Source organism: Acomys minous (genome assembly GCF_964271855.1).
Source record: "Acomys minous genome assembly, chromosome: 13".
NCBI classification, from domain to species: domain Eukaryota; kingdom Metazoa; phylum Chordata; class Mammalia; order Rodentia; family Muridae; genus Acomys; species Acomys minous.
Window position 1 is genome coordinate 107,514,659 of NC_140495.1, and position 15,353 is coordinate 107,530,011.

Here is a 15,353-nt window from a genome sequence, read left to right on the forward strand (position 1 = left end):
ACTCCTGACCGGCAGTCAGTCCTGTCTTTACAGACTAGCAGGGTGGGGCCAGCGAGATGCCGCCACTGGTAAAGTGTTTTCTATCCATATCCAAAAACCATTCCAGCTTGTTGACTGTGGAAGGTCGCAGGCCAGCTAGCCAAGGATACGCAGTTTGGCAGGACAAGAGACCCTGCCTCAAGAAGCCAGAAGGGAAAAGCACCCCCTGAAAGTTCCTTTGACCAAACATGCTCCATAGCACCTATTCCAACACACTGTGATAATAACAAACTAGGCAGCATGAGGGACCACAGGCGACAGAGCCTGTGAGAGCAGAGTTCTAGTGCCATCGCTATCAACCAATGCCAACCTGAGCATCCAGCAGTTACTGGATTCCTTTGACACTACCTTCACTGTAAGATGAGGCCACTGAAGACAGCATGGCAACATGAAGGGAAGTGTGGATTAGACTTCGCTAAGCATTTCTGCTGTATGACTTTTCCTGGGAAGATGTGAATGAATGTCCCTTCTCCAAAGACAGGACACCAACAATGAACCAGGGAAACCATCCCACGCAAGTCCAGCTTGGAAAACCAGCAAGTTAGCATGGCCACTCAAAGGCCACTGCATCACTTAAAGCCACGCTAACATGGACCACTTGTGAAAGCAGCACCCTGGAGCTCTCTGCACAACTGGCAGGCAGCTGCACTGTTCTGGCAACAGCCTACTGTTTTTGTTTTTTCCTTAAGATTTATTTATTTATTTACTTATTTATTTATTAATTATACAGTGTTCTGACTGCATGTAACACTTGCACACCAGAAGAGGGCACCAGATGTCATTACAGATGGTTGTGAGCCATCATGTGGTTGCTGGGAATTGAACTCAGGACCTTTGGAAGAGCAGCCAGTGCTCTTAACCTCTGAGCTATCTCTCCAACCCCAGCTTACTGGTTTTATAAGAATGGGAAAGATTTGTGACTCCTGCAACTTTCTTGCCTTTTGAGAGTTTGGTTTTTGTTTTGGTTTGGTTTTTGGTTTTTCAAGACAGGGTCTCTCTGTGTAGCCTTGGCTGTCCTGGACTAACTTTGCAGACCAGGCTGGACTCGAACTCACAGCGATCCACCTGCCTCTGCCTCCTGAGTGCTGGGATTAAAGGTGTGTGCCACCACACCCAGCTCTTTTGAGAATTAGTAAATTGCCTATCTCCCAGAGTTTTCAGATCTTCCTGGCTCCAAGAGCTAATGTTTCCATCTGGAGGAAATGTACATAGCAGGTTCTAATAAGATCTGCTTAAACATATGTTAAACACTTCCTTTTCATGAACTCTAGTTCTGCTAAAATCAATCAATCAATCAATTAATTAAATTAATTAATGTGGCCCTCTCCAAGAGGAATGAGGCACATATAACGTAAGACCCGTATATTCTCATTTCCAAATGCCTATCTTTAAAAAGAAAACCACAGGCCATGTGTGGTGGCTCACGCCTTTAATCTCAGGAGGCAGAGGTGGATGGATCTCTAAGAGTTCCAGGTCAGCCTGGTCTACATAGTGAGATCCAGGACAGTCAGAGCTACGTAGAGAGACTCTGCCTCAAAAAAAAAAAAAAAAGTTTATTTTTGTGTGAATGGGTGTTTTGCCTACATCTATGTCTATGTGTTGTGTGCCTGGTGCCCCGGGCAGACAGAAGTGAGCACTGGGTCCTCTGTAACTGCATTTACAGAGGGCTGTGAGCTGCCATATAGGTGCTGGGAACTGCTAAACTACCTCTCCAGACCCTCCCCTGCAAGCACCTGCCTTAAGGAAAATACAAAGCCATGTGTATCTGGAGTTGTTCCTAAAAGTACTCAAATCACTATGGTTCTCTGAAACTCAAAGGAGAAACACCACAAATGTCCCTCTACAACCCAGTAAAATAAACGGTAACATGTTACCAGGACATTACAGACCAGTGACACTAGGAAATGAGCCTGTAAATAACATTGTGAATCTATCTCTACTGGTCCTAGCAAAAGCTAAGTCTAGAGTGAACACTATCTTTCTGTTGGGTGTGATATACGACTTTAATCCCCACACTTGGGAAGTGGGGGCAGAAACAGGTGGATCTCTATGAACTTGAGGCCAGCCTGGTCTATATAGTGAATTCCAGGCTAGTCAGAGCCACATAGAGAGACCGTGTCTCAAAACAAAAAGGAATGGCCAACAGACAAGGACAGGCTCTCTGTGGAAGGGAAGAAGCAAGACACCCAGAGGCTTCTGGGGAATAAGCACATATGTTCAGTTTGATTACCCATCAAGCCATTACACCACACATTTGTGGTTCGTACCGTTTTCTGTGGGGTAATATGACACAATAAAATTGACCTGGGGTTGTCAAGATGGCTGTGAGGGGAAAGGCACTTGCTGCCAAGCCTGAGGACCTGAGTTCGGTCCTAGGGCCCACAGGTTGAAAGGAGATAACCAGCGCCTGTAAGTTGTCCTCTGACCTCCACACGTGCATCACAAATGCACACACCCACACATATACATATACACAATAAATAAATAACTGTAATAAAAAGTTACAAGCATGATGGCTAGAATACATAAAACGTCCAAATTTGCAGATTACATACATGTAGGCACAATCTAGTCCATAATGTGAATTTTTAATTTTTATTTTATTTATTTACTTATTTTTGTTTTTCAAGACAGGGTTTCTTTGTGTAGCCCTGGCTGTTCTGGAACTTACTCTGTAGAGGAGGCTTGCCTCGAACTCACAGAGATCCACCTGCCTCTGCCTCCCAGAGAGCTGGGATTAAAGGTATGCACTACCTCAACCTAGGGAAAAATTATTTTTAAAAAAACTGAAAAGAAAAACAAAGACCAACCCTCAGTGGGGAGGAAGGGGATGCAGGCTATCCAGATGAGACCTGATAGGCTGTGGTCAGACAGTGGGGGAGGAGCAACAACCCCAGAGGTCTAGGGCAGAAGAGGAGGGAGGGTGGGAATGGGAAGACACAAGTGAGGGGGTAACAATCAGGATGTAATATTAATAAATTATAATAAGGAAAGAAAAGAAAACAAAGACCAATTATTAATTACTCCAATAAATAAAAGTGACCTGAACTGACTTTAAAAAATAAAAAGATAGGCTGGGCGTGGTGGTGCACGCCTTTAATCCCAGCACTCGGGAGGCAGAGGCAGGCGGATCGCTGTGAGTTCGAGGCCAGCCAGGTCTACAAAGTGAGTCCAGGACAGCCAAGGATACACAGAGAAACCCTGTCTCAAAAAACCAAAAACCAAAAAAAATAGTAATAATAATAATAATAATAATAATAATAATAATTAAAAAAATTAAAAGATAGCCAGGCATGGTGGCGCACGCCTTTAATCTCAGCACTCATGAGGCAGAGGCAAGAGGATCTCTGTGAGTTCAAGGCCAGCCTGGTCTACAAAGTGAGTCCAGGGCTCAAAAAACCAACCAAACAGCAACAACAGATCTCTATCAGAAAAGGAGCTAGTTAAATAAATTACATGCATCTTAAGTAAATAGAATATTCTGTCCCCACTGACATGAAATAAATGCCAACTTAACTGCATATGTTGCTGTATTGGTCAGTGTTCCTGGAGGAACAGCACTTAGAGAATGAATCTTCATATAAAGAAAGGGGATTTATTAGAACGTCTCACAGGCTGTGGTCCAGCTAGTCCAACCATGGCTGTCTACCAAAGGGAGGTCAACAATCCAGCAGTGTTCAGCCACGAGCCTGGATGTCTCAGCTGGTCTTCAGTGTACCTCAGAATCCCGAAGAAGTCGGCTCTATGCCAGCGAAGGAAAGGACCTGCCAGTGACAGCAAAAGCAACAGGCAAAGAGCACAAGCTCCCGTGTCCTTTACACAGGCTGCCAGAGGTGTGCCCCAGAGGAGGTGGATCTTCCTGCCTCAAAGATCCAAATTAGAGAGTGGGTCTGTCCCACTTCACAACAGAGGAATCACAAATGGCTGGGAAACACTTAAAGAAATGTCCAACATCCGTAGCCACCAGGGAAAAGCACATCAGAACTACCTTGAGGTTCCATCTCACACCTGTCAGAATGACTAAGGTCAGTAGCACAAGGGACAGCTCATGCTGGCGAGGGCAGGGAGCAAGGGGAGCACTCCTGCATCACTAGTGGAAATGAGACCTTGTACAGCCACAGTGGAAAGCAATATGGCGCTTCCTCAGAAAGCTGGGAATGGATCTACCTCAAGACCCAGCTATACCACTCTTGGGCGTATACACGAAAGATGCTCCATCCTACCACAAGGATGTTTGTTCAACTATGTTCATAGTGGCTTGATTCAAACTCAAGACAACCCAGATGTCCCTCAACCAATCAATGGATAAAGAAATGTGGTATATTTATACAACGGAGTTTTACATAGATGTTAGAAAAAAATTACTCAGGAAATTTGCAGGTAAATGGATGAAAACAGAAAAGATCATCCTGAGCAAGGCAAGCCAGACCCAGAAAGACACACATGCTATGCACATGGAGATTAGCTGTTGAAGATAATCACGCTACCACCCACAGACTCAGAGAGGCGGAGCAACAAGGAGGCCTTCAAGGGGAAACAGAATAGATTCTAGGGTTGGGTGGGGATGAGAATAGGAGGCGCCAGGTGGGGGAAGAGAGATGGAGGGGGAGAGTACAGGGAGAGACAACTGGAACGGGGGGGGGGGGGGGACTTAGGGGAGATGTGGAAACAGTGTAGTGGAAACTTCCTGGAACCTGTGAGGGTGACCCTAACGAGGATTCCTAGTAACGGAGGGTATGGAGCCTGAACTGGCCATCTTCAATTGCCTGGCAAGGCTCCCAGTGGTGGGACCGGGACACCAAGCCAGGCACAAAACCTTCCACTCACACCTGTCCTGCCTCGTGTGCTGAGGCCATGGTGGCTCAGAGCTTGTGAGAATGTCCAAACAATCACTGGTCTAGCATGAGAGCCAAGCCTCGAGAGGGAGCCCATGCCTGACACTGCCTGCGTGGCCAGGAACGGGACACTGTGTGCATCACGGACCTGGGACAGAACAAATATTGCTGGTTAAAAAAAAAAAAGTCAATTAAACAATTCCTAACGTATTCTGCCATACTCATAGACTGGTGCCTAGCCCAACTGTCATCAGAGAGGCTTCCCTCTGGAAGCTGATGGGGAGCAGCAGGTGCTGAGACCCACAGCCAAACATTAGTTGGAGCTCAGGGAACCCTACAGAAGGGGAAGACAGATTGTAGGAGTCAGAGGGGTCAAGGACCCCAGAACAGGGCCCACAGAACCAACCAAGCAGGGCTCCTGGGGCTCAGAGACGGAAGCGGCCATCACAGAGCTGGCATGGGTCTTTGCTGGGTCTTCTGCATTCACACTGACGGTGTTTAGTTTGGGGTGTTTGTGGGATTCCTAACAGTGGGACAGGGGGTGTCTCTGACTCTTTTGCCTGCTCCTAGGACCCTTTTTCTCCTACTGGGTTACCTCATTCAGCCTTAATATGAGGGTTTGTGCCTAGTTTTGTTTTGTTTTTTGTTTTTTCAGGTTATTTTCTGTTGTTGTTTGTTTGTTTGTTTTGTTTTTAAGACAGGGTTTCTCTGCAGCCCTGGCTATCCTGGAACTCACTCTGTAGACCAGGCTGGCCTTGAACTCATAGAGGTCTACCTGCTGCTGCCTCCCAAATGCTGGGATTAAAGGCGTGCCTAGTTTTGTTGCATCTTGTTATACCATGTTCAGATGCTATCACTGAGAGGTCTGCTCTTCTCTGAAGGGAGACGGAGGAGCAGTGGATCTGGGCGGGGAGGGTCGGGGCTGGAGGCTGGGCAGAGAGGAGAGAGGGGAGGGAACAGAGGGGGTGTATTGTATGAGAGAAGAACAAGTGAAAAAAGAAAAAAAGAAATGGCTCTTGCCACTTCAAATGATTTAATTAAGAAAAACATCAGCCCAGTGGCAGTGGTGGCATATGCCAGGGCAGGGGCAAGTAGATCTCTGTGAGTTCAAGGTTAGCCTGATCTACAGAGTGAGTTCCAGGACAGCCAGGGCTGCAGAGAAACTCTGTCTGGAAAAAGGAAAGGAAAGGAAAGACATCCTCACAGGTGTACCCACCCACCCACTCGGGTTTTAGTTGATTGCTGACATAGTCAAGTTGACAACCAAGAATAGCATACAACGCAGGCCTGCGTGCATAATGACTCCACATATCCTGCAAAAGTATTAAAATGAAATGTATCTTACAACTGGGGGACAGCAGGTGCAGAGCTTTGGTGGAAGGCTACAGAGCACGGCAGGCCGCGGGGAGGCAGCACGCTTGCTCTCCCTGCAAAGGGTGTTCCTTTCCACCCTTGAGAGGGCTGGGAGGCTCAGCACAGCTCCCGGTGGGTGGTGAGCAGGCTGTGAGGTGGGACCACACACACAAGAATTCAACCCAGCACCCGCTGCCAAGAGACCTTGGCTTGCTTCCTCCCTCCCATGTTTATAGTTTAATCTTCACCCAATGTTTAGAAAACAGAATGGGTTTAGCAAGCTTTATTTTCAGACTTATTCCTTTATTCATGTGTCTGCATGCGTGCCTGTGTGAGCATACATGCACCGCACACATGCACCACGTACATGCGGTACCCTCAGAAGCCAGAAGACGGCATAAGACCCTCTGGATCTGGAGTTGGTGTGGGTGCTGGGAACTGAGCCCAGATGCTCCTAAGGGCAGTGAGCACTCTTCATCACTAAGCCAGCTCTCCAGCTCCCGCGTTCGCCCAGCATTTTTGTTTCTTATGACAGGAAATCCGTAAGATGCTTTCAAATAAGAATGTAGTCCAGTCAATCACTTCCTCGTCATGTCATTTTTAATTTTTAGAGTAGCATATCAGATCTGAGGTATCACTATGACATTCTCCAACAAAGTGTCCACATTGTGCCTGTCTGGAGTTCGGAGGGAATCTTCTCACGTGCGAGTCTGACTTCTGCACATTCTGGACCTTTTCGGCTGTAAGGATGTCAACTCCCTAAGCCTCTCTGGGAGATTACTAAGTGATTCATTCCCCTATTCAACTATTCACTCAGGCTATGCCGCTGTGTTCCTAGTGTTTCGTAGACAGAGGGAAAGGAAAGGAAAAAGCCGGGAGGTACCAGAGAGTACAGGGAGAGTCTGGCTCCCATAACGAGGGACAAGGAGGCTTACACAAAAATATAAATTAAAACACAACCACAGAGATCCAGAGGGTCACAGGTTTGCATTTTAACATTTTTCAGATCCTCTCAGATTCGGGCACTTGAAGTCTCAAGTCCAAAGCTCTCTCTGTAGTCAACCATTAAATGCTACAAGGCAGGCGGATCCCACCAGGCCAGTTGGGTTAGTTGAGTGGATAAAAAAGTAAGATCTTCAAATTTTCTCATCATATGGACCTACAGGCCAGAGGCCACCACCTATGGAGGAAGAGGTTCCTCAGGTCGCAGGAGACTGCTTTTCAAAGACACTGGCTGAAGTGGCAGCGCAGGCAGGAGGGCTGAGACGGACAGCGGACCCCAGCAGCAGAGGCATCGGATCGCAACCTGAATTCTTAGCCTGCTCTTCAACTAGACCATGATGTATGTGAGCCAAGGACACCGTGTATAATAAATCGGTTTGCTGAGCCTCAATACAGACAGGTGGGAAGTTATAAAAGGAGAAGCCAAGGCTATCACAGGGGCTGGACAAAGACAGACTGCAAGAGCCGGAGCGCAGGTGCCCACCTACTGACTTTATCACTCACCTATGGGGCGTGGAGAGATGGCTCAGTGGTTAAGAGTGCTGGAAGCTCTTCCAGAGGCCATGGGTTCAATTCCCAGCACCCACATAGTAGCTCAAACTCCATTTCCGGAAGACCTGACACCCTTTTCTGTCCCAGACATAAACACAAAATAATTCAATATTTTAAAAAATATATAATTCACCTACACGTCTGCGTCAACCAGGCCCCTCCACAGCTCCATATACACTCAATGCTAGAACAAGCTGTCACCACGCCACCTCATCAGGGGTCAGGGTGGGGTGGCAGCACACATCGGTAGTTCTGGAACTTGGGAAGCTGAGGGTAGCCTTGGCTACAGGGAGGGTAGACTACAGCATGAGATTCTACCTTACAAAATGTATAAAAGCATTTCATCACCATTTTCAGGCAAAAAGGAAAGTGCAAAGAAAAAAAAATGACCGGGTCTAGTCTCACGGTAACACTTGGCCCGTGTCCAGCCCCCAGGGAAGATAAACCGTTAGGGAGACTGGATTTTCCTACATCTCCCCCCTACAGGCCAGCTCTGCCTAAGGCACAGGGACCTCTCTGTCTGCTTCCACTCCTCACTAATTTCTTTTCTCTGTTGTTTTGGTGTATGATGTGTGCCTGTAAGCGCAGATGCCATGGCTCATGGCTGGAGATCAGAGGACAACTTTTAGGAGTCACTCCTTCCATGGTGAGCTCTAGGGATCAAACCCAGGAGGTCAGGTCTCTGGGAGCAAGTCTCTTACCCACTGAGCATGCTCACTAGCCCTAATTAATGTCTATGTATCAGTGTCACTGCTGTTGTGGCTCCTCCTCCTCCTCTTCTTGTGATGCTGGGGAGAACAAGGGCTTCACCTCCCAGAGGTGAGCACCCTGACCCTGAGCTCCAGGCCCAGCCCAGCAGGATCCCTCCACACCTGGCTCTTGCCACCCAGCTCCACGCCTACTTTATCTGATAACAAGCCTGACATGCTTAGTGGGAAAACCGGAAAGCTGGTCGTCTGCTGTCTTCAGCAGGGAAAGCAGTGCAGAGCAGATTTCCAACTTCTAGAGACCTGTGGCCTGTCTGTGGCTCCCTCAGGACAGGTGAGAATGCAGAACAGCAGCAGGCACTTCCTATGCTGTGGTCGGTGAGAACTGCAGAGGCCTGGGCTCTACTTCAGCTGACTCTTTGCTGGTAGACCTGAAAGCCACAGACTGAGGTGCTGTGGCCCAGAGGGCACCACGCATGCCCTGAACAGACAGCACGCAGCCAAGGAGCCATGCCACGCTGGAGAAGACAAACCCACAGAAAGTGTTGCCAGAGGCGTCTTACCCAGTGGCCACAGTGGGAAAGCCTTGGTGGGAAGGCCAGCAGGTGGCTTATACCAACCCGGAAGCTGAGCAAACACCGGAATAGAGCTGTCCGTTTTAAATGCCAAGAACTCTGGCAACAAAACTCCGTTCACACCAGGGCTCTGTGGAAGACTTCCAGAGCCCACGGCTCACGGCTTCAGCAATAACTCAGAACCTTCTAGTCACTCACTCTATCAGCAAAGACATTTCTAAGCCGAAAATGGGATGTCATAGACCTGCCCTGGCAAACTCCAACCATTACACTGGGCTTTCCTCAAATGACAGGGAAAGACTTCAGTTAAAATGCGTGAGTGACTGGGGACTTCAAGACTGGCCAAGCTAGGTGTGGTGGCACACGCCTTTAATCTCAGTATGCGGGAGGCAGAGGCAGGCAGATGCCTGTGAGTTCCAGGCCAGCCTGGTCTACAGAGTGAGTCAAGGACAGCCAAGGATACACAGAGAAACTCTGTCTCAAAAAACAAACAAACAAAAAGACTGGCCACTTTTCTCAAATTTTCCTTTTCTTTTCTTCAGTGTAGGGGACAGAACCGAGTGTTGGCCAGACTACTCCACCCCAAGCTTCTCAACAACGCCTTTTTTTTTCTTATCTCAAATAGTCTAGACTGTCCTTGAACTCCTGGTCCTCCTGTCTCCACTGTACAAATTTTAAGATTCCAGAGTAGGGGCCAGCACCTCAACTTCTTTTAATACTAATAGCCTCAACTTTAATTCTAATAATGACTCTTTTTTTTTTTTTTTTTGAGACTCGGGTAGCACGGGGTTATCTCCAATTCCACGTGTAGTCCACCCGCCTCCCCTCCCCGGTGCTGTGACTACAAGCACACAGCAGCACCACCACACATGGTTTTCTAAGGTGCTGGGAACTGAACCCAGGCCTTCTTCATGCATCCTAGCCAAGCACTCTACCAACCCAGCTATACCCCAGCCCTCGACTTTAATAACAAGCATTTGGGGGCTGGGGGGATGGATCGGCTCATAAGAGCACTAGCTGCTCTTCCCAAGGACCCAGACTCAAAGCCCAGCACCCATGTGGCAGCTCACAACTGTCTGTAACTCCAGTTCCAGAGGATCCAGCGCCCTCTTCTGGCCTCCAAGGTACACATGCAGGCATACACAGAAACAAAAATAAAACCTCAGAAGAGCTTTCTGCTTAGGACAAGCCTTGCAGTAGGCCTGGGGGTTAGAATGCGGGGAGCCAGCAGCTCACACTTGTCTCTCCCATCCCATCATGACTAGTGACCACACTCCTCGGTCAGCAGAGTTGCCTTGACAACCAGGGCTGAGGGGAACAAGAAGCACTGGGGAGAGAGGGGCAGGAGAGCACTGGGGCAAGGAACCCTGAAGTCTGCTCTGTGGCCTCGGGAAAGTCACCTCCCCATCTGGCCTCACTTTTCCTAACTAAAGGGAGTCTCAGCCTCGAGTGCTAGCACTCAGCAAATTCTGCCGCTGTCAGCTGCTCACCCGGGCCAGCAATTTGCTACTTTCAAAAGGACAACACGGAAGGGCCCATCTTCTGCACCAGCCCTCAGGTCTGCTCCGATCCACACCAGTCGTGCCTGGTGAGTGGGAGCTGACGTGTGCATGCAATGCTCAGCTTCAGGACTGGTCCAGCCCTCAAGGCTCACTCAATCTAAGCCTTTCATCCCATAGAGAAGGAAATCATGTATGGCGGAGCTCAGGATTTTGTTGTATAACTTGGCTTATTTTTTAATTACTCTGAGTGTGTGTGCATATAACATACATAGAGGCCAGAGGACAATTTGGGGAGTCAGTTCTATCCTTCTACCATGTAGGACCTGGGGCCCGAACTCAGGTCTTCAGGCTTGACAGCAGCACCTTTGCCCTCTAACCTCTCCACCTGACTCCTTCTCTGAAGTTCAGCACTTGGGGGTGACCCCTCCTCCCTCTTTCTATTCTATGCCTTCAATGACCTGCAAAGTCTTGAGGATCCAAATTCAACTGTTCTTTCCTACTCCCTGCCCTGGCACAGCTGTCACCACCTTGCTCACTGTGAAGACAGTGGCCACCTGACTGGCCTCTTGCACCTACACTCGCAGAACTTAGGGGAGGTGCTGCAAGGTTTGGTAATGTTTGATACATGTGAGGAAAGTATTCTGTCCCAGTATCTGGTCACCTTCCTAACCTTAAGTGGGTAAAAGCAGCGGGGAGTGTAAATAGCTTACAGCCACTTTCTCGGGTCTGCTGGAATGGCCCTTGACCTCAAGGTCTCAGACAAGTGTTCTACCACTGAGCTATATATCCCAGCCCTCTTTTTAGTTTTTTGTTTTGTTTTTTGAGACAGGTCCCCTAGCTAGAAAGTGCCAGAACTGGGGTCAGTCGGGTCACAGCCTGCATTCTGTAAGATAAGCATTCTGCTTATCCGCCTGCACATCAAACAATGACCTAAACTGGGCGTGGTGGCACAGGCCTTTAACACCAAAGGTCAGGGGCAGAGGCCTATGGTTTTTCTTTCTTTCTTTTTTTTTTTTTAAAGATTATTTATTATTATGTATACAGTGCTCTGCCTGCATGTGTGCCCAGCATGCCAGAAGAGGGCACCAGATCTCATTATGGATGGTTGTGAACCACCATATGGGTGCTGGGAATTGAACTAAGGACTTTTGGAAGAACAGACAGTGCTCTTAACCTCTGAGCCACCTCTCCAGCCCTGGCAGAGGCATGTGGCTATGGCTTGTTTTGTTTTGTTTTGCTTTGTTTTGTTTTGATACAGGGTTTTTCTGGGTAACCCTGGCTATCCTCAAACTCACAGGGATCTATCTGCCTCTGCCTCCCAAGTGCTAAGATTTTTGTATCTCAGTAAACTTAAGGCCACCCTGGACTACACAGTGAGTTCTAGGCCAAGCACAGCTACATAATAAAACACTGTCTGAAGATAAATATTTTTTCAGAAGTGTCTTGAGGTCAGGGGCTGGAGAGGAGGCTCAGTGGTTAAGAGCACTGGCTGCTCCTGCAGGGGACCCAGGTCAGGTCTCAGCAGCTCTCAGTCACCCGCAACGTCAGTTCTGAGGGGTCTGCTGCCCTCTTCTGACTTCTGCAAACACAGGATCCACTTTCATACAAACATATAAAATAAAAGCCAATCCCTTTAAGCGGTCTGAAATCAGTGGTGGTAGATAGTCAAAAGCATCTACCTTCAGGGTGGACCCACTGCACACTACTGGAGCATGCATTTACGAGTGAATAAGGGAAAAATAAATAAGTTGATTTGGGGCTGGAATGATGTCTCCAGTTAAGAGCACCCGAGTGTGGTTCCCAGAACCCACATGGCAGCTCACAGCCATTCACAATTCCAGCTCCTGGGGAATCCAAATCGCTGTTATGACTTCTACCAGCAAACCAGGCGTGCGTGTGGTGCTGCGCAGGCACACATGCAGGCAGAACACTGAACACTTAAAATAAAGATAAGCTGGGCCTGGTGGTGCACAGCTGTAATCCCAGCCCTCAGGAGGCAGGGGCTGGCGGATCTCTGTGAATTCAAAGACAGCCTGGTCTACAGAGCTAGCTCCAGGACAGCCAAGGCTACACAGAGAAACCTTGTCTCAAAAAAAAGCATTAAATAAACTAATAATTTCATTAATTAATTAAAGAGTGAATTTTATATCTCAATAACATTAAAAAAAAATAAAGAAAAGAAAAGAAAGAAAAAGGCTAGAGAAATGGCCCAGCAATTAAGATTACTGGCTGCTCTTGTAGATGACCTGGGTTCTATTCCCCACCACATGGCCATAAGGTCAGTAACTCCAGTCCCAGAGGATCTGATGGCCTCTTCTGGCTTCAGTGGGCACTAGACACAGATGCAAAGATTTCCATGCATAGCTAAAACTTACACACAACAAAGCAATTTTTAAAAAATATTTAAAGAGGCAGGCCTAGGGAGGCAGGTGTAGGCAGATCTCTGTAAGTTCAAGGCCAGCCCTGGTCTACATAGTGAATTCCTAGATAGCCAAGGCTACATAGTGAGACTTTGTCTCAAAACAAACAAAATTTAAAGAATGCTTTGGGTTTTGGGGTTTTTAATAAGTATGTATGTATGTATGTATTTTTATGTATATGAGTGCAGGCCAGAAGAGGGCATCAGATCTCATGATAGATAGTCGTGAGCCACCATGTGGTTGCTAGGAATTGAACTCAGGTCCTCTAGAAGAGCAGCCAGTGCTCTTAACTGCTGAGCCATCTCTCCAGCCCCCTTTGTTTATTTGTTTGGTTGGTTTTGGGTTTTGGTTTTTTGAGAGATTGTGTTTCTCTGTGTAGCCTTGACTGTCCTGGACTCACTTTGTAGACCAGGCTGGCCTCGAACTCACAGAGATCTGCCTGCCTCTGCCTCCTGGGTGCTGGGATTGCAGGCATACACCGCCACTACCCAGCTGTTTGTTTGGTTTTTAACTTGGGCTACTCTTAACAAAATTTCTACTTGTCACTAAAGTCACTCCATCATGATCAAAGAAACTGAAAGTTACCAGCCACTGCCTGGACTCTTCCCACCTTTTCAACTGCAGAGCAGAGCAAAGCAGTTTCCTCCCAGCCTCTGAGGACCCAGCACAGGCTCACTCAGCTCCTGGCTCAGGAGTAGATGTCTCTTCTCCAGGCACAAGGAGCTCAGATGTAAAAGTTCTGTTCTGGAATTAAAAGCACCCCAGCTTTCCCCCACAGCCCTGAGCCTGGGGCTCTCTGCCAAGCGAACACAGGGGACAGTACTTCCCTCACAGGGCAGAGTACGGACCACGGTTTATGCATCATGGCAACATTTTCATGCCCCAGTAATAAACAAGACAAACAACTGGTCCTGGGGAACTGAGACGCATCCTGTTAAATGTTTGCTTGCTCTAACAGCAACAACAACGCAATTAATAGCGACTGTTTATGGGAACAAGTACAGTGCACTAAATAAACGCTGTGCTGGGTTCTTTACAAATGGGCACTTCATTCAGCCTTCACTGTAACCCTGAGGGAAGTGTCTTACTCTCCGTTTCATAGATTAGGAAACTGAAGGCTAGATATACTGTCCATCATCCAAGTAAGAGACCCTGAGTAACAATCATCACCATCATCATCATCATCATCACCACCATCTGGACGCCAGAGCCCTTGCCTGCCCCGCTCTATGTTCCAAAATGGAAAAGAATGCCAGAGATGTGAAGAAACTTAAGACTCTTGCCATCTAGCTTAGCAGGTTAAAGGTGTTTGCTACCAAACCTGACGACCTGAGTTCGAGTCCTGAGACCCACAAGGTGGAAGCAGGGAACTGACTCCCACGAATTGTCCCCTGACCTCTACATGAGCTCTGTGGCATGTACACACCTACACACACAATAATAGATAAAAATAATTATTAAAAGAAGTTTTGGGCTTTATTGTTTTTTGATTTGGTTTGTTTTTCTCAAGACAGGGTCTCTCTGTGTTAGCCTTGCCTGTCCTGGACTCGCCTTGTAGACCAGGCCGGCCTTGAAGTCACAGCGATCCACCTGTCTCTGCCTCCCGGCTGTAAAAGTAGTATTTTTAAGACGTTGACTTCCTATAGTCCAGTAGAAGTAACCACAGACTCTGAACTCACCAGATCTGGCAGTCTAAAGTCACAGAGACCACCCGCCTCCCACTGCCCTTGCCACTGCTTCCTGGTGTGGCCATTTTCCCACTGATTATTATCTTAGGATATCAAATAGTAACAATCCCTCCACAGCACACTCCCAGAGAAGAGCAGTCCACACAGCTGGAGAGCTCACTCAAGCAGGAAGGAAGCGAAATCGGCGGCAGGAAATGAAGCTTATCTAAAAACACAGAGTGTCACTGTACAATGTGTGAACACCATAACCCCACAGCATTAATCCAAAGCTACCTTCCTCCCCGGGATTATACTAATACGTGTCACTGAAATCTGGCTCCTCAGAGGCCGGCGGGTCTCGAGTGCCAGGACAGCCTGGTTTACAAGGGTGAGTTCCAGGACAGCAAGGGCTACACAGAGAAACCCTGTCTCAAGAAAACACACACACACACAAAATCTGGTTTTCTCTAATAGCACCTTAGGTAAGTTACACAGCCAATATTGCCTCTCATATCTCTTTTGCTTGGAGAAGGGGGTGGGGTGGGGGCTGTAGCTCAGTGGTACGATGTCTGCCTTGAGAAGAAGAGATGGAGAAAGAGGGAAAGCGAGAGAGGGAGAGAGGGAGTGGGAGAGGTAAAGAGGGAGGTATGCAGCAATGTAGGAAGAGAAGGGAGGAGGCTAAAAGAGAGAGAAGTCACAGG

General features: G+C 47.8%; 1 protein-coding gene across 1 annotated transcript in view; it reads right to left on the minus strand.

The window, feature by feature from the left end:
• TBC1D22B (TBC1 domain family member 22B) overlaps positions 1-15,353 on the minus strand; it is a 60,631-nt gene that overhangs the window by 44,082 nt on the left and 1,196 nt on the right. The gene's annotated exons all lie outside the window — the stretch shown is intronic.